The sequence below is a fragment of the Pseudorca crassidens genome, chromosome 19 (genome assembly GCF_039906515.1).
Source record: "Pseudorca crassidens isolate mPseCra1 chromosome 19, mPseCra1.hap1, whole genome shotgun sequence".
NCBI lineage: Eukaryota > Metazoa > Chordata > Mammalia > Artiodactyla > Delphinidae > Pseudorca > Pseudorca crassidens.
Genome location: NC_090314.1, coordinates 10,232,993 through 10,251,500, shown reverse-complemented (window position 1 = coordinate 10,251,500; position 18,508 = coordinate 10,232,993). Strand labels below are relative to the sequence as shown.

Below are 18,508 nucleotides of genomic sequence, written 5' to 3'. Positions count from 1 at the left end.
AAAGCTTTTCGAAGAACAGTTCCCAAGGACCACCTATTTCAGGACATCGGAGGTGAGAATCGGAGTATAAGACTACGGTCTCCTTGAGATCCAGGGCCATCCCAGGAATCCTAGCACCTGACTCTGCACCTCTGCGTACAACCTTGGCATGCCATGAGTCAGGAGGATGAGTAAAGGAAGCGTCTTCACTTCCCCTGTCTGCTGGTTCACGATGAAACAACAAACCAAGAAAACTTGCTGGAACTTAATTAAATACAGTAGAGAAGTACCCCTTCCTTCCTGATTTGTACTCATTCTGTTGGTCAGTGCTCAGAAGGGCTTTTTCCCCAAGAGCCAGGAATGTGTCTGGGTTCTCTCATCATGGATCTAAGAGAGACAAGACTGGGATCAAAGTTCCCCACAGAGGTGACATAAGGAGTTTACGAGAGATTGCGTATCTTTGAGAGCACTGTGGAAACTTCTTCCTCCTATTACTATTAACTTTTTAAATCGGGCATTTAGGAACTAAGAAACACTCATCACATTCTCTCTTGTACTACTGTGGTTGTAAGGTTTCTTTATCACTCCCACTAGACTTTAAGCAACTTGCAGGCCGGACTACGGCCGACACATCTCGGGATCCTCCCTGTAGCTCAGCATCGCTGAAGGGACTCAATAAAAACGTGACAGATGGATGACAGATGACTATGTCACAGGAGCCCAAATGCAATACATCATGGTTCATTTGGAATCTGCACCTGTGTGGGAATTCTCCGAACACCTGCCGAGGCCGGCTACTCCTGTTTTCTCAGCCTATGAATCAGGGCAGCTGCTTCATCCCTGCCTGTGACCTTCCCTCATTCATCTAACCTAGAAGGGGCTGTGATTTTCCCCAGGATACTGACACTCTCGACACAGAATAACGCCCCTCAACAGACCTGGCTCCTTCAAGGTCGATCTGGAAAAATTCCATTTAAAACTCTGTTGCACTGGAATATTTTCATAAAATGAACATAACCAGGAGCTCTGAAAGGCATCGGGTTACGTTAATTAACAGAAATGTTACATTACTAAATTCATCTGTAAAAGAAACGACTGAAACCACCGTCATATTTTTCTCCTATCATTTAAATCCCAAGTTCAATGGATGAACATTCAATACTTTTACAGATCCCAATTCCTGATTTCCCAGAAAATCTCCTTTACAGATCCCAAAGCCATCCTGAAAAGCAGAACTGTCAACTCCATTTTGTATTTGTACACAGAATGTATTACTGTTTCATAACCATTTTGCATGTGAAATAGCCTTTAAATTGTCATTTTAAGGGACGATGTTCCCCTGGTAGGCACCACCTTTAAAGCATGACGTGAAAAATGATAATGAAGCAATTTCACATGGAAAATTGGGACTTCTGGCTTTCCTTAAAAAAAATCAAGGTGGGCCCACCTGGCTACCTCACAGTCTCGGCCTGCGCCAAGCCCTCCGAGAGAGCCCTCCCAGCCCAGGCTTGCTCCTTTCTGCAGCGGCCTGATCCCGCTGCCGCGTGGTGACCACACACAGGAAGGGATGGCCCCTTCCCCACAGAGACTTATGTTCACAAATTGAAGAGAAAAATACATGCGTGGGGACTTCCCTGGTAGCACAGTGGTTAAGCATCCACCTGCCAACGCAGGGGACATGGGTTCGAACCCTGGTCCGGGGAGATCCCACGTGCCGCGGAGCAACTAAGCCCGTACACCACAACCACTAAGCCTGCGCTCTAGAGCCCACGAGTCACAACTACTGAGCCCACGCACCTAGAACCCGTGCTCTGCAACAAGAGAAGCCACTGCAACGAGAAACCCGCGCACCGCAACCAAGAGTAGACCCCGCTCACCGCAACTAGAGAAAGCCCGCGCACAGCAACGAAGACCCAACGCAGCCCAAAAACAAACAAACAAACAAACAAAACAAAACATGCGTGCCCTAAAGGGGAAATAGAGTATTAGCTATAAACAGACCCAAGTCTTAAGTGGAGCTGGAGGAAGATGCTTGGAACGAGGACAGCAGCGAGGCAAGGCCACCAGTGCGAGTGCCCAGAGGCAGAAACCGACAAGCGAGGCCTAGAGAAGGGAAGGTAACTGGTTTGGCTGGAGTGGATGGTTCCCAAGGGGAACAGGATGAAGGCGCAGACGACATGAAGGGCAGACAGACTGCGGAGGGCCCGAGGTCCAGGGCCGAGGACGGCGTGCTATGTCCTTGGGGCAGGCTGGGGCTCTGGAAGGTTTCCTACCAAGGGCCTGGCGAAAACGAGAGCGGTGTTTCAGAGTGATCAAGTGGGTGGCCGAGTTTAAGCTGCATAGGAGAGAGGTGAGGGCAGAGGCGGGGACACTGGGGGCCCTACGCAAGAAGGTACCGCGGCAGCAGCTCGGCCTGCAGGCGAGCAGTGATGGAGAGAACGCAGAAGGGGGCGACCGAGCACGTGAGAAAGGCCGTGGCCTGTGGAGCAGATGGCCCGGGAGGAAGTGGAAGGGCTCAAATAGGAAAGCGACTGTCCACTTGAGCCGCTGAGGAGCAGTGGTGCCGACCACGAGTACTGGAGAGAGGTCGGCTCTTTGTTTTGGTGACAAGTGTATCTAAGTGTGTGTGCGGTGTGTGTTGGAGGTGGCGGGTACGAGGTCGTAAATTATGAGCGTGTGGTCTGAGACGTGAAGTGCCAGGAAATGACAGGGCTGTCGAGAGGCGGGAGGGGCTTGGATAAGGGGCCACATGCCGGAGGCACGGAGTGGCGCGGACCACTGCGACCGAGGGGCAGAGGTGATGTCTGAGAAAGGAGAACAGAGGTCTGAGGACGATCTCCACCACGGATCGTGTACTGTCTCTGCTCCATTTCAAGGAACACTGGAGATTCACTTCCTGCATATGCAGCCTTACAAACCGAATCAAACTGCCGGAGACTCCAAACCACTCTAGGTTTTTAACCGAGCCTCTGGCATGATGGATGGGGCTCAGTTTACCCAGAGACCATAAAATCAGATGAAAGGGGTTAATGACAGCTGTGCTCTCTACTGCTGGGTGCAAAACAGCTACCATGAGGCCGTGATGAAGCTCTATTTAAAGAGCCAAGTTGATCACTGTAACTGGTTTTTTCTCTTGGGGGGGGAACTCCACACATTTTAAGCCATATTCCTGCTTCTCAAAGCCCCTCATGTAAAGAACCCCAAAGTGAAAGATGCCAAAAATAATCCTAGACCTCAAAGAGGCCCTGATTTATCATTTTACAACTGGTTCCCACGCACCACCCCCCTTTTCCATGCCCTTTCCACATTTTCAGAACTTAACTATAAATTCTGCCATCAGATCAGGAGAGACAGGCCTGGTGGTGATGGATGTCAGACCAGGGGTGGGAAGAGCAAAGTGTGGTCCCCAACTGGGAACAGATAAGCACACACACCGCAGATTCTCACTCACCCAGCGACCGACCGTCCCTCCCTCCCTCCCCATCTGCCAACTCCAGGCCTCTCTACCAACTTTTAGCTCTGCTCACTCCTGTGTTGGGGGAACAATGCTTCCACTCCTGTTTCATCTTGGTTTGGGTTCTTTTTTGAACAATATCACAATCAATGCTATCTAGTTAAAAAATGAAGTGAATGTTCACTGGGGTTCCCTTAACGTTTAAAAAAAAAATTTTTTTTTCAGGAGCAGATAAACATACACGAGCAACAAATGATGAGGCCCAACACAAGAACTGATTAGTGCCACAACGAAATAACTTACACAATGTAAAAATAACAACTAAAAGCAAAGTTAGCCTACTTGTTCATGCCCAGGGATTTGTGCTGCACAGCTATAGGGCTAGGGCTCTCCCTTGCACTTCTGTGTAGGTTTCACCTTTAAGCAAAGGGTGTGTTTCCCACTTGACTGGGGGAATGGTGGAGCAGGAGTCTGGATGACGAGGAGGTTCCAGGGAAAACGCGAAGTCGGACAGTCTGTCTTCGATACCAAACTTCTTCCTTTCTGTACTCTGTTCCCACCATCTGGTCCTCCTCTGCCTAGCACCAGGCACCCTGAGACCCCAACGCTGTTGTCCCTGGCCTGCTAAGGTCTGTAGTGTCCCACTGCATCCAGGCCTGCCCACTCCACCCACCCTCCCCCACCCAGGGTACAAAATTATTTCTCCATCAAAGTGCTACTTTCCCTAAAATGGGTAACTTCTGGTGATTTTTTTAAAAAATCAAATTATGTTATTCTGCAAGGTGAGCAATGAACTCTTTGATCTCCCCTCCCCGCCACCATCACATCCAGCCTTTGCACCTGATAATATTAGCAATCTGTGGACTTAAGTCACTGGCCATAACTCAGCAGCCAGGGAGCCAAGTCTGGTCTGCAGTTATGCTTTGACCTGGGCAGAGGTTTTAAAATTGGCAAATTTCACATAAAATCAGTTTCTATTTTTCTTTAAAAGAGAGAGAGAGAGAGAGAGAGAGAGAGAGAGAAGGTGGCAGCTGACCTGGGCACCCAGGGACCATAGTTCTAGAGGCAGCAAGTTGCAGGGGCTGAAGGGCAAGCACGCCGTCCGGACGGGCACATGTGCTCCAGCACATGGTGGTACCTGTCACTCCCAACTGTTACATAGCCTGGACTGCAGCTCTCATTTTCTTTACCTGTCTGGAGTTTGGATTTGTGACACGTGGCCTTCATGGCATTCTAAGTGATGGCACAACTAATGAAAGGATTTCACGGAAACTGAGAAGATTTTGAGGTCCGTCTTTCCTAGTTTCTGCTACAGACTTGGCCATCTGCAATGCCTCATCTAAACATCCATATTTTTTACATTTACAATTGATTCAGGGAATCTACAAACAACGGTTGGTTCCTCCACTACTAAAACAAAGAAAAGGAATCACGGTCAGGAAGTGGATTCCAAAGGGGTGCACAGGAGGCTTTCCAAACAGGGGATCTCTCTACTTGGCCTTTCAATACCACTCTTTCCTACGCCTCATCTCTTACATTTCCTTTCTTTCGCCTCTCCTTTTACCCTGCCCTCCCCATCTCTCTCCCCCCTCCCCCCTTCCCTCCCCCTCCCTCACACCTTGACTGAGCCTGCATTGCCGCAGGAGCAGTCTGCCCATCCCTCCTACTGAACTTCAATCTCAGCACTGAACCTCAACCTCAGCACTCTGGTATGTCATGGAAAATGAAGAACTTACGAGAAGCACCACGGGAAGAAAAAGTTTAGCAAGCACTGAACACAAACCACTAACACTAGCTGTGCTTGGCTGCTGTTCTCTGCAAAACTCAAAAGCTTTATGACACACTCACTGGGGGCCTTCTAGCTGATGCGGGTCTAAGGGTGGATTTCACATGCCTCCAAATCCAGGATTTTAGGAAAAAGAAAACAAACTCAGAAACCAGGAGGCCAGGAAGTAAACAGGCTCCCCGGAGCTTCTAAACTTGCTGACTGGCAATAGTGACACCATAGGAACAGCCTGAGCTGGACCCAATGTTCTGACTGACAAGGAGGAATGTCCTCAGAAGGAAATGCCTCTCCTCGTGAGCAGCTTCAAAAGTTAAATGTGCGTGCTTGTCATCATTGGTGGATTGGTATTTTGGTTTGGTTGCTCTCTTCTTTCTTTCTTTTTTTTTTTAAATTACTTTTTACTTTTAATAATTATTTTTTAATTTTAATAACTTTATTTTATTTTTTCTTTCTTTATTTCTTTTCCCTCCCTTTTCTTCTGAGCCGTGTGGCTGACAGGGTTGTGGTGCTCCAGCCAGGTGTCAGGCCTGAGCCTCTGAGGTGGGAGAGCTGAGTTCAGGACTTTGGTCCACTAGAGACCTACCAGCCCCACATAATATCAAACAGTGAAAGGTCTCCCAGAGATCTCCATCTCAACACTATGACCCAGCTCCACTCAATGACGAGCAAGCTCCAGTGCTGGACACCCCATATGCCAAACAACTAGCAAGACAGGAACACAAGCCCACCCATTAGCAGAGAGGCTGCCTAAAATCATAGTAAGTCCACAGACACCCCAAAACACACCACCGGATGTGGTCTTGCCCACCAGAAAGACAAGATCCAGCCTCATCCGCCAGAACACAGGCACCAGTCCCCTTCACCGGGAAGCCTACACAACCCACTGAACCAACCTTACCCACTGGGGGCAGACACCAAAAACAACGGGAACTATGAACCTGCAGGCTGCGAAAAGGAGAACCCAAACACAATAAGTTAAGCAAAATGAGAGGATAGAGAAACACACAGCAGATGAAGGTAAAAACCCACCAGACCAAACAAATGAAGAGGAAATAGGCAGTCTACCTGAAAAAGAATTCAGAGTAATGATAGTAAAGATGATCCAAAATCTTGGAAATAGAATCCAGAAAATACAAGAAACGTTTAACAAGGACCGAAGAACTAAAGAGGAAATAAGCAATGATGAACAACACAATAAATGAAATTCAAAATACTCTAGAAGGGATCAATAGCAGAATAACTGAGACAGAAGAATGGATAAGTGACCTGGAAGATAAAATAGTGGAAATAACTACTGCAGAGCAGAATAAAGAAAAAAGAATGAAAAGAATTGAGGACAGTCTCAGAGACCTCTGGGACAACATTAAACGCACCAACATTCAAATTATAGGGATTCCAGAAGAAGAAGAGAAAAAAAAAAAAAGGGACTGAGAAAATATTTGAAGAAATTACAGTTGAAAACTTCCCTAATATGGGAAAGGAAATAGTCAATCAAGTCCAGGAAGTGCAGAGAGTCCCATACAGGATAAATCCAAGGAGAAACATGCCAAGACACATATTAATCAAACTATCAAAAATTAAATACAAAGAAAAAATATTAAAAGCAGCAAGGGAAAAGCAACAAATAACATACAAGGGAATCCCCATAAGGTTAACAACTGATCTTTCAGCATAAACTCTACAAGCCAGAAGGGAGTGGCAGGACACATTTAAAGTGATGAAAGGGAAAAACCTACAACCAAGATTACTCTACCCAGCAAGGATCTCACTCAGATTCTATGGAGAAATTCAAACCTTTACAGACAAGCAAAAGCTAAGAGAATTCAGCAGCACCAAACCAGCTTTACAACTAATGCTAAAGAAACTTCTCTAGGCAGGAGACACAAGAGAAGGAAAAGACCTACAAAAACAAACCCAAAACAATTAAGAAAATGGTAACAGGAACATACATATCAATAATTACCTTAAATGTAAAGGATCAAATGCTTCAACCAAAAGACACAGACTGGCTGAATAGATACAAAAACAAGACCTGTATATATGCTGTCTACAAGAGACCCACTTCAGACCTAGGGACACATACAGACTGAAAGTGAGGGGATGGAAAAAGATACTCCATGCAAACGGAAATGAAAAGAAAGCTGGAGTAGCAATTCTCATATCAGACAAAATAGACCTTAAAATAAAGACTATTATAAGAGACAAAGAAGGACACTACATAATGATCAAGGGATCAATCCAAGAAGAAGATATAACAATTCTAAATATTTATGCACCCAACATGGGAGCACCTCAACACATAAGGCAAATGCTAACAGCCATAAAAGGGGAAATCGACAGCAACACAATAACAGTAGGGGACTTTAACATCCCACTTTCCTCAATGGACAGATCATCCAAAATGAAAATAAATAAGGAAACACAAGCTTTAAATGATACACTAAACAAGATGGACTTAATTGATATTTATAGGACATTCCATCCAAAAACAACAGAATACACTTTCTTCTCAAGTGCTCACGGAACATTCTCCAGGACAGATCATATCTTGGGTCACAAATCAAGCCTTGGTAAATTTAAGAAAATTGAAATTGTATTAAGTATCTTTTCCGACCACAACGCTATGAGACTAGGTATCAATTACAGGGAAAAAAATCTGTAAAAAATACAAACACATGGAGGCTAAACAATACACTACTAAATAACCAAGAGATCACTGAAGAAATCAAAGAGGAAATCAAAATATACCTAGAAACAAATGATAATGAAGACACGATGACCCCAAACCTATGGGATGCAGCAAAAGCAGTTTTAAAGAGGGAAGTTTATAGCAATACGATCCTACCTAAGAAACAAGAAACATCTCAAATAAACAACCTAATCTTACACCTAAAGCAATTACAGAAAGAAGAACAAAAAGACCCCAAATTTAGCAGAAGGAAAGAAATCATAAAGATCAGATCAGAAATAAATGAAAAAGAAATAAAGGAAATGATAGCAAAGATCAATAACTAAAAGCCAGTTCTTTGAGAAGACAAAATTGATAAACCATTAGCCAGACTCATCAAGAAAAAAAAGGGAGAAGACTCAAATCAATAGAATTAGAAGTGAAAAAGGAGAAGTAACAACTGACACTGCAGAAATACAAAGGATGATGAGAGATTACTCCAAGCAACTCTATGCCACTAAAATGGACAACCTAGAAGAAATAAACAAATTCTTAGAAAAGCACAACCTTCCAAGAATGAACCAGGAAGAAATAGAAAACATAAACAGACCAATCACAAGCACTGAAATTGAAACTGTGATTAAAAATCTTCCATGAAACAAAAGCCCAGAACCAGATGGCTTCACAGGTGAATTATACCAAACATTCAGAGAAGAGCTAACATCTATCCTTCTCAAACTCTTCCAAAATATAGCAGAGGGAGGAACCTCCCAAACTCATTCTACAAGGCCACCATCACCCTGATACCAAAACCACACAAAGATGTCACAAAAAAAGAAAACTACCGGCCAATATCACTGAGGAACACAGATGCAAAATCCTCAACAAAATACTAGCAAACAGAATCCAACAGCACATTAAAAGGATCATACACCATGATCAAGTGGGGTTTATCCCAAGAATGCAAGGATTCTTCAGTACACGCAAATCAATCAGTGTGATACACCATGTTAACAAATTGAAGGAGAAAAACCATATGATCATCTCAATAGATGCAGAAAAACTATCGACAAAATTCAACACCGATTTATGATAAAAACTCTCCAGAAAGTGGACATAGAGGGAACTTACCTCAACATAATAAAGGCCACATATGACAAACCCACAGCCAACATCGTTCGTAATGGTGAAAAACTGAAACCATTTCTACTAAGATCAGGAACAAGACAAGGTTGCCCACTCTCACCACTATTACTCAACAGTTTTGGAAGTTTTAGCCACAGCAATTAGATACGAAAAAGAAATAAAAGGAATCCAAATCAGAAAAGAAGTAGAACTGTCACTGTTTGCAGATGACATGATACTATATAGAGAGAATCCTAAAGATGCTACCAGAAAACTACTAGAGCTAATCACTGAATTTGGTAAAGTAGCAGGATACAAAATGAATGCACAGAAATCTCTGGCATTCCTATACAGTGATGATAAAAAATCTGAAAGAGAAATTAAGGAAACATGCCCACTAACCACTGCAACAAAAAGAATAAAATACCTAGGAATAAACCTACCTAAGGAGACAAAAGACCTGTATGCAGAAAACTATAAGACACTGATGAAATAAATTAATGATGATACAAACAGATAGAGAGATATACCATGTTCTTGGATTGGAAGAATCAACATTGTGAAAATGACTCTACTACCCAAAGCCATCTACAGATTCAATGCAATCCCTATCAAACTACCAATGGCATTTTTCACAGAACTAGAACAAAACATTTCACAATTTGTATGGAAACACAGAAGACCCCGAAGAGCCAAAGAAATCTTGAGAAAGAAAAACGGCGCTGGAGGAATCAGACTCCCTGGCTTCAGACTATACTACAAAGCTACAGTAATCAAGACAGCATGGTACTGGCACAAAATAGAAATACAGATCAATGGAACAGGATAGAAAGCACAGAGATAAGCCCACGCACATATGGTCATCTTATCTTGGATAAAGGAGGTAAGAATATACAATGGAGAAAAGACAGCCTCTTCAATAAGTGGTGCTGGGGAAACTGGACAGCTACATGTAAAAGAATGAAATTAGAACACTCCCTAACACCATACACAAAAGTAAACTCAAAATGGATTAAAGACCTAAACGTAAGGCCAGACACTACAAAACTCTTAGAGGAAAACACAGGCAGAACACTCTATGACATAAATCACAGCAAGATCCTTTCTGACCCACCTCCTAGAGAAATGGAAATAAAAACAAAAATATACAAATGGGACCTAATGAAACTTAAAAGCTTTTGCACAGCAAAGGAAACCATCAACGAGATGAAAAGACAACCCTCAGAATGAGAGAAAGTATTTGCAAACGAAGCAACTGACAAAGGGTTAATCTGCAAAATATACAAGCAGCTCAATATCAAATAAACAAACAACCCAATCCAAAAAAGGACAGAAGACCTAAACAGACATTTCTCCAAAGAAGATATACAGACTGCGAACAAACACATGAAAGGATGCCCAACATCACTAACCATTAGAGAAATGCAAATCAAAACTACAATGAGGTATTACCTCATACTGGTCAGAATGGCCATCATCAAAAAGTCTACAAACAATAATGCTGGAGAGGGTGTGGAGAAAAGGGAACCCCCTCTTGCACTGTTGGTGGGAATGTAAATTGATACAGCCACTATGGAGAACAGTATGGAGGTTCCTTAAAAAACTAAAAATAGAACTACCATATGACCCAGCAATCCCACTACTGGGCATATACCCTGAGAAAAACATAACTCAAAAAGAGTCATGTACCACAATGTTCATTGCAGCTCTATTTACAATAGCCAGGACATGGAAGCAACCTAAGTGTCCATCAACAGATGAATGGATAAAGAAGATGTGGCACATATATACAATGGAATATTACTCAGCTATAAAAAGAAATGAAATTGAGTTATTTGTAGTGAGGTGGATGGACTAGAGACTGTCATACAGAGTGACGTTAAGTCAGAAAGAGAAAAATACCGTGTGCTAACACATATATATGGAATCTTAAAAAAAAAAAAGGTTCTGAAGAACCTAGGGCAGGACAGGAATAAAGACACAGATGTAGAGAATGGACATGAGGACATGGGGAGGGGGAAGGGTAAGCTGGGATGAAGTGAGAGAGTGGCAATGGCCGTATATACACTGCCAAATGTAAAATAGATAGCTAGTGGGAAGCAGCTGCATCACACGGGAGATCAGCTCAGTGCTTTGTGTCCACCTAGAGGGGTGGGATAGGGAGGGTGGGAGGGAGAATCGAGGGAGGAGATATGGGGATATATGTATATGTACAGCTGATTCACTTTGTTATACAGCAGAAACTAACACACCGCTATAAAGCAATTATACTCCAATAAAGATGTTAAAAAAAAAAGCTAACTGTGCCCCACCTTACCCTAGTTTACTTTAATAACTTACTGTCATTTTATATAAAAGCAGGAAACCCTCAGCCTTGCCAAATTGCCTGTGCTGCTTGCAACCATGATTCCAGAGAAATTACTCATCTTTAATGGTTTTTTTAAAAAAAAGAATCGTGGTGAAATAACATTTACCATTTTAACATGTATATTCGTTGGCATTAATTACATTCACTAGGTTCTAACCACCACTGCTACTATCTTCTTCCGGAACATTTTCACCATCCCAGAAGTTAACCTCATACCCATCAAGCAGTCTCTCCCACTTCCTCCCAAATCCTGAACCCCTGGCAACCACTAATCTGCGGTTTGTCTCTATGTATTTGCCTGTTCTAGACATTTCCCATAAATGGTCTTCGGGGTCTGGCTTCTCTCCCTTAACGTAATGTTTCCAGGTTCATCCACAGTGTAGTATGTATCAGTACTTCATTCCTGTTTCTGGTTGAATACTATTCCATTGTACGGTGTGTGGGGGACCTTTTGCAAACTGGATAATGGTGGCTGGGTAGCCTGTGGCTGCAAGCTACTAAACTTAAGGACCTATGTGACAGGTGGCATTTCGTTTTAATAGCTCTAGACATCAAAACGGACCGGAAACTAACACAACATAGTTATCAACTACACTTCAATAAAAAAAAAAACTAAAGAAAATCCTCCTCCACATGACTTCAGTTCCCCTTCAAATAAATCCCATTCAAAGTCCATCACTGTGCTACTTGCTGGGAATCAGAAGTTAAAGATACAGTCAAAAGGGCTCAGGAAGCTCAAGGTCTAGTGAGAAGATAAACATCAAACAGCTTCACCACAGCGTGATGACTGTCAGGACGGGAAGCTAAACTGTGCTGTTTCAAGTTCACCAAGTATTCCAGCTGAAGAAGCACATGAGCTTAATATGCAGGGAGGCGATGCTTCGGTTTTGCTTCTTACCTCCTTCATGGCCTGGGTCTTCAGAGAAAAGCCACAATGAGACCAGTGTTGCTTTCCCGCGTAGCTGGAGCCTCACGATCCTGTTATGTGCAGCACCTACCATGTTCGCCTAATGCACCATCTTGCTCACACTAAGACGCCTTCATCTTTCAAGATCTTCCTACGGTTTCGTACTTGACCGGAGAGAGCTTAGTAGTGGCACGCCCAGACGTTTCACCAGGTTTTCATCCCCTCCTTCGACAACACATTACAATGTGAACTAAGACACTAATCCAGGGGAAACGTCACTGTTTATATTTTCCCCCATCCCAACCTTTTATTTTGAAAGATTTAAAACCTACAGAAAAGTAGGAAAAAACACCCCTGATTATCCCGATAACATCCTTATCGGGATCCTTTGATCCAGAAGCCAGTCAAAACCACAGACATCTGGTTGTCATGTCTCTTCAGTCCCCTTTAATCTACAACAGTCCTTCCATCTTTTTCTTTCTTCACTGACACTTTCAAAGGGCCCGGGACGTTGTCTCATATACTGTCCATCAATCGGAACCAGTCTGATCATTTCTCTCGATTAGATCTGGAGGTGATGATGTGTCGCTTCATGTTTGGAGCTCTACAATGCGAGGTTGTCACTCACGCTGGTGATGCTGAGTGTGAACACTTTGTTCAAGTTTCTTCCCTCCTTTGTAATGAGTCATTTGATAATTTGAGACTGTGAGTATCCTACTGCCCACAACCTTCCACCCAACAATTTAGTATCCACTGATGATTCTGAAAAATCACACTGGTGGTTGCAAAATGATGATTTTATCATTTTTATCACTCTTCCACATTTATTGGCAAGACGACCCTCTCCCTCAGCCTCACCTCTGCCTTTATTTCACTACTGATGTGGACTCATCAATGCATTTTTAAATATTCAGTGTTTATTACCATCATCATTATTTTTATTGCTTCAATTGCCCCAAATTTGACCAAGAATCCCTCCAAGCCAGCACCTGTGTCCTTTTGCTATGCCTGCACCATTGTTTACATGCTTGACTTCTGACACAAGAAGTTCTGGCCTTGCCTTATAATTTCTCTGCCCCAGACCTGGAATTAGTTGTGTCTGCAAGGAACCTTGGTTCTCTTTCGTGGTGAATAGTATTTAGAACGTAAGATCTGGGTAACTAACGGTGCTCAAATACTGGAGTATCATTGCTTCCAGGCTCTTTCGGTGGTTAAAGGTAAGATATTTTTTAATCATAAACCTACAATGATACTTCTGATTCAGATCTAACACCATAAAGTTCGTTCTCACTTTTCCCATTTGCTATCTTACCCTCTCCTACTTACCACACGCAGTAGATTCAGCATTTCTCTACCCGTACCGTTCCTGACAACAGACCTGCTTAGGAGTGTTAGAGATTTCTGCAGTTCATCATCTTGGGAATACTTACAACTAAAGGTATGCACAAAGAAACTTCAAAGTTACTCAAATTCTTTTTTACTGAATAAACTATTATTTCAATTCACAGATTTCTGTTTACTATTTACAAGCTTATCCCTCAAGTGGTAACAGAACCTACAAACCTAAAGAACTCAACATTAGAGAAAATTATTGCATCAAAATGATTCATGACAAATAATTCTAGAAAGGTTTATAATAATTATTAAACAGGAATCTCTGCCCTCTCCTTCTGACTACTGCATCACTAACCCTTCCCCATTTTAAAACGACTTGCTCACACTGTGATCTCTCAATTCCATCTATTTTACACTGTCATTTCCTCTTTCTACCTCTTCCTTCTCCCATCTTCCTTATAGCTAGATCTTAACAACTAATTAACTAATGTCTACATTACCTTGGCTATCTACATATTCAGTAATGTGTTATAATTATGTTTCCTCATTTGTGTTACTTTTCGTTTTCCTGGAGGTTATAATTGCCTTTCTTTCTCCATTGTTTAGATTTCCTCCTACTAAATCTCATTCTCCCCAAGAGCCTCTCAGTGCAGTTTTTTCTGCAGGAAAACATATCATTTTATTTTCTCCCCTAACTTCCAGCTCTATTGGGGAATGGTGGTTCTCTCAATCGGTTGCACCATTGATATCCTGGGTCTTCCCACTGCTATCATCCAGGGAATTCTCTTTACTTCTCTCCCTCATTTCTGGCATCACAGATCTCTTTTCTAGAGTTACTTTCTCATTTAGGGAAAGTACATCTGCTAGGAGCTTCCTGCAATACTCCACTACCCTCCACTACTTGAATGGGTCTTTTTTCATCTATTAAGCTGGGTACATAATGGACTCTTTCAATACGGTCACTTCTGTCCCTCAGTTCTAGAGAAATTTGCATTGTTTCCTTTGAAAATGTCCTTGGTTCTGTTTTCTCACCGTGACATTCCTATTATTTGGATCTGGAACCAATGCTCTAATTTTTATATCCTCCCTTGTCTTTTGGTTCTAATTTCTGGAAGATTTCTTCAACTTTACCTTCCAAACTTTAAAACTGCAGGGGTGCCCAGTGGTCCTTTCTATTTGTCACTTTTTTCACAGGTGACTTCTCATAGTTCTTTCTTTCACAAAAGGATAGGAGCTAATTGAAGGCCGGAAGTCAATCTAATTATCAAATACTAAGTCCAGCTGTTGCACATTTGTTCATATCTGTAATCATTTACTGCGAAGGTGGTAAGTCCATTGGCCAGTCAGGGGAAACGGCATCGTTTCTTCCAGTGGTTTAAGGTGACAATGGCCCTGTTTCTTCTGTTAGTGACAAACTATATGTTTTGGGTTTTCTAAGGCTCATATTGCCTGGGATAAACAGCTCTAACCAAACAGTCCTTTAGAGTACGTACAACCCTTTCCCAGTTCAACAAGTTCATGAGGAACCTAATAATTCTGAAAGAAACAGCAAAGGCTGGGGTAACATCTCAGATGATTTCCAGTGAAATATATACAGAACATCTCAATGGTCCCCCTGTGAAGAGCTGTGTACCAGGTACTACCTGCTATCTCCCAGCTCCACACCTGCCTTTCTCTGCTCTGGCATTCTGGGGCTTGGAGTCTGCAAACTACTTTTCCCAGGCTCCCTCGCCAGCTAGCTCCCTGTTACGGTCTGCCAGGCGAAGGTCCTGGTAGGAGTTCAGAAGGCCAGATGGAGGATGAAGCTGTTCTTCCCCTTCTCTTTCCCCCTCTGCTTCGAGCAGGGTCTCTGCAAGTGTCTACATTCCCTCAGTGATCCCGGCTGCAGCCACGACTGCCTCTCTTTGGCCATCCCAGAACCAGCAAGGCAGGCCTCCTCTGGTCTGGGGGCATCTCCATGTGGTCGAAACACCAGCCCAGGGGGCCCCTCTGAGGCAGCTCCGGCACTGGCTGAGTGGCGGTCCCAGGAGCGCAGCAGTGACTACGCTCCCGGGGGCTCTGGAACGCACTTCCTTCCCTCAGGTCTATGGGTGGTAGCTGCTTCACACAGCTACTCACGTCTGGATCACTCTGCCCTCCTCTTTTTATTCTCTAGATCCTTCCAACAGTATTGTAACAAGTGGGTTGTTCTCCTTTTCCCACTCCCTTTACATATAAAATTATATCGTAATCATAGTGTTCACTTTGCAAAATGCTTAGAAATACATTTATTTACTACTGACAGGCTAAAGGGGCTTTAGTTCTGAAAAATGGGCCCAAGGTACGGCGTTTGACACCACTGGCACAACCTGACTACTAAACTGATTGCAGCCGTCACATGCCACCAAAAATATCCATGCAAGACACGGCTTAAGAAGTACCTAAGAAGCAGTCCCGGATCACAGTTTTTTAAAAAAGAAAGAAAAGCAGAGTTGAAAAACCGGGAAAAGAGATGTAAATGTGGATCGCAAAGGGAAGAACCATTTTTGGGAAAGACTGGGAGCTCAGTCTTTCTTTCTAAGGAACAGAAAGTATAAAACAAGTCCAGTATCACAGGAAGATGTGCCTGCTGTCTACCTAAAATGAAAAGCACGCCCCCTAGAGGGACTATTAGAGGCTTCATTACCTCTAAACAAAATGGAAATAGGACTAGTGAAATGGATTAAAACAGACCTGATTCATCATGGGTATAAATATGCTAAAAAGAGTAGATGTTACTGAACTTATACAAAAAGTATAGTGTCAGAAAGCGGATAACAGGAATAGAGAAGTCTCTGCAAATCAAATATTCCAAGCATGTGACTCTCCTTCCAGGTTTCAAAAATAAACTGCCAATATTTTGGACGTAGGAATATATCAGTGATCAGTTAACTGTGCTTTACTAGTATTACTAAGAACGGCAAGAATAAGATATAGCAACCATGATGCTGAATTCACTTATATTTATTTTTGAGATGCCTCTAGTTTTTGAAGCTATCTTTGTTCCTATTTCTATTTTGCCTGGGCAAATCTATATAGATATAATTAAGCTTCTGTTACCACATCACACGAAAAATGGTTGTATGGAACAATACTGCACGTTATTTTACAAAGATGCCAAGGCATTTTATTCTAACTTTGCCATAATTTACTGGGAAGGGGTACACCAAGTATTTACTCATCTTTTAAATAGAAAAAACATTTTTTTACTGTGGTAAATACACATAAAATTTACCACCTTAATTTTAAGTGTACAGTTCAGTGGCATTAAATATTATTTCACATTATTGTGCTGCTACCACCACTGTATTCATTCATTTTTAAAAGTGACCCTTTTCGGGCTTCCCTGGTGGCGCCGTGGTTGAGAGTCCGCCTGCTGGTGCAGGGGACACGGGTTCGTGCCCCGGTCCGGGAAGATCCCACATGCCGCGGAGCGGCTAGGCCCGTGAGCCGTGGCCACTGGGGCTGCGCGTCCAGAGCCTGTGCTCCGCAACGGGAGAGGCCACACAGCAGTGAGAGGCCCGCGTACCGCAAAAAAAAAAAAAAAAAAAAAAAGTGACCCATTTCGTACTTCCCTGGTGGTTCAGTGGTTAAGACTCTGCACTTCCACTGAAGGGGTACGGGTTCCATCCCTGGTTGAGGAAGTGCCACATGCCACGTGTCGTGTGGCCAAAAAAAAAGAAAGAAGTGACCCTTTTCAATTTTATTTCCATTTCTCTGTGGATTTACAGGTAAGAAGTTACCAGACAAATGCCTACACAATGACAAAGAATCTTGGCTCCATATTTGCAAAAATTTTTTTAAAAAATAAGACTTTTCAGAAATCCAAGTCATTTTGAAAGGAACGATCGCTTGGAGGGCCAAAAGAGAAAGAAGGGCTCTATCACCATAAATCAACTGGTGGAAGAATGGGGTGGGGGGGAGGCGGGGGGAGCCGTTCAGCAGACACGTGCCCTCCCGAGGCCACCGAAGTGCGTCCTGCTGGCTGCAGTCTGCTCGGAGCAGCAAAATGGGAGACGCAGGAGAGCCTTTGTACTGGGCATGCGCAGAGGTCAGTGTCGTGGACCACTGATGCCCAAGTCCAATACAGAGATCATTTTCCTGCTAATCCGGAGAAATTGATCTCAGTGTTCACACCCTTGGACAGAGAAAACCCAACAGTGATTTCAGATGAGCCCCAAATCAATTTTTCTTAGGAATTTAACGCTGGTTCAATGACTCCAAAGTGGCATGACTGCTTGGCTCTGAGATAGATAGAAAAGGTGAGCCGAAAAATAAAAACCGTGGGGCTGATGAATGGATCCCTAGGGCTGATAAAAACTTTCATGAATGCAACAAGGTCCAGAGTCAAGTTCTTTAAAAGATGTCAGGGCTCTGGACTGGAAGCACTGCCCTGCGACCGAGCAGCTTTGCACACTGGCGCCACTGTGAAGTGCGCTGTAAGGTGAGAAGTACGGGCAGGGACCTACCCGTGGACAGACCGGCAGATGGGGCTGACAGAGATGCTTTGCACACTGAGAAATGGCTGCAGCCAGGTATTAATTATTATGATTTCCCAAGGTATGACAACTCCTTTAATTTTGCTTGTGTCTATTCAACTTTATTTACCAGTGTTTTTTGTTTCTCAGAAGCGTGCACACTGGGCATCGCAGCTGATGTCGAAGTAAAACGATCTCATTCTCTGAGCACACACCAGTAACTGGCCTGGGCTAGGGCGCCTCTTCAACAGAGTAGCAAGCACTAGAAGCTCAGGAAGGCCAGCTGATATCTGAATTTCCATTGTGATAATACACAGAGAAGATAATCCACTTGTGAACCATTGTGACTTTAAATAACCCTAAAACCAGCTACGTGCCCATTTACTCCAT

At 43.3% G+C, this 18,508-nt stretch overlaps 1 protein-coding gene across 3 annotated transcripts in view; it reads right to left on the bottom strand.

The window, feature by feature from the left end:
• STX8 (syntaxin 8) overlaps positions 1-18,508 on the bottom strand; it is a 251,695-nt gene that overhangs the window by 76,464 nt on the left and 156,723 nt on the right. The gene's annotated exons all lie outside the window — the stretch shown is intronic.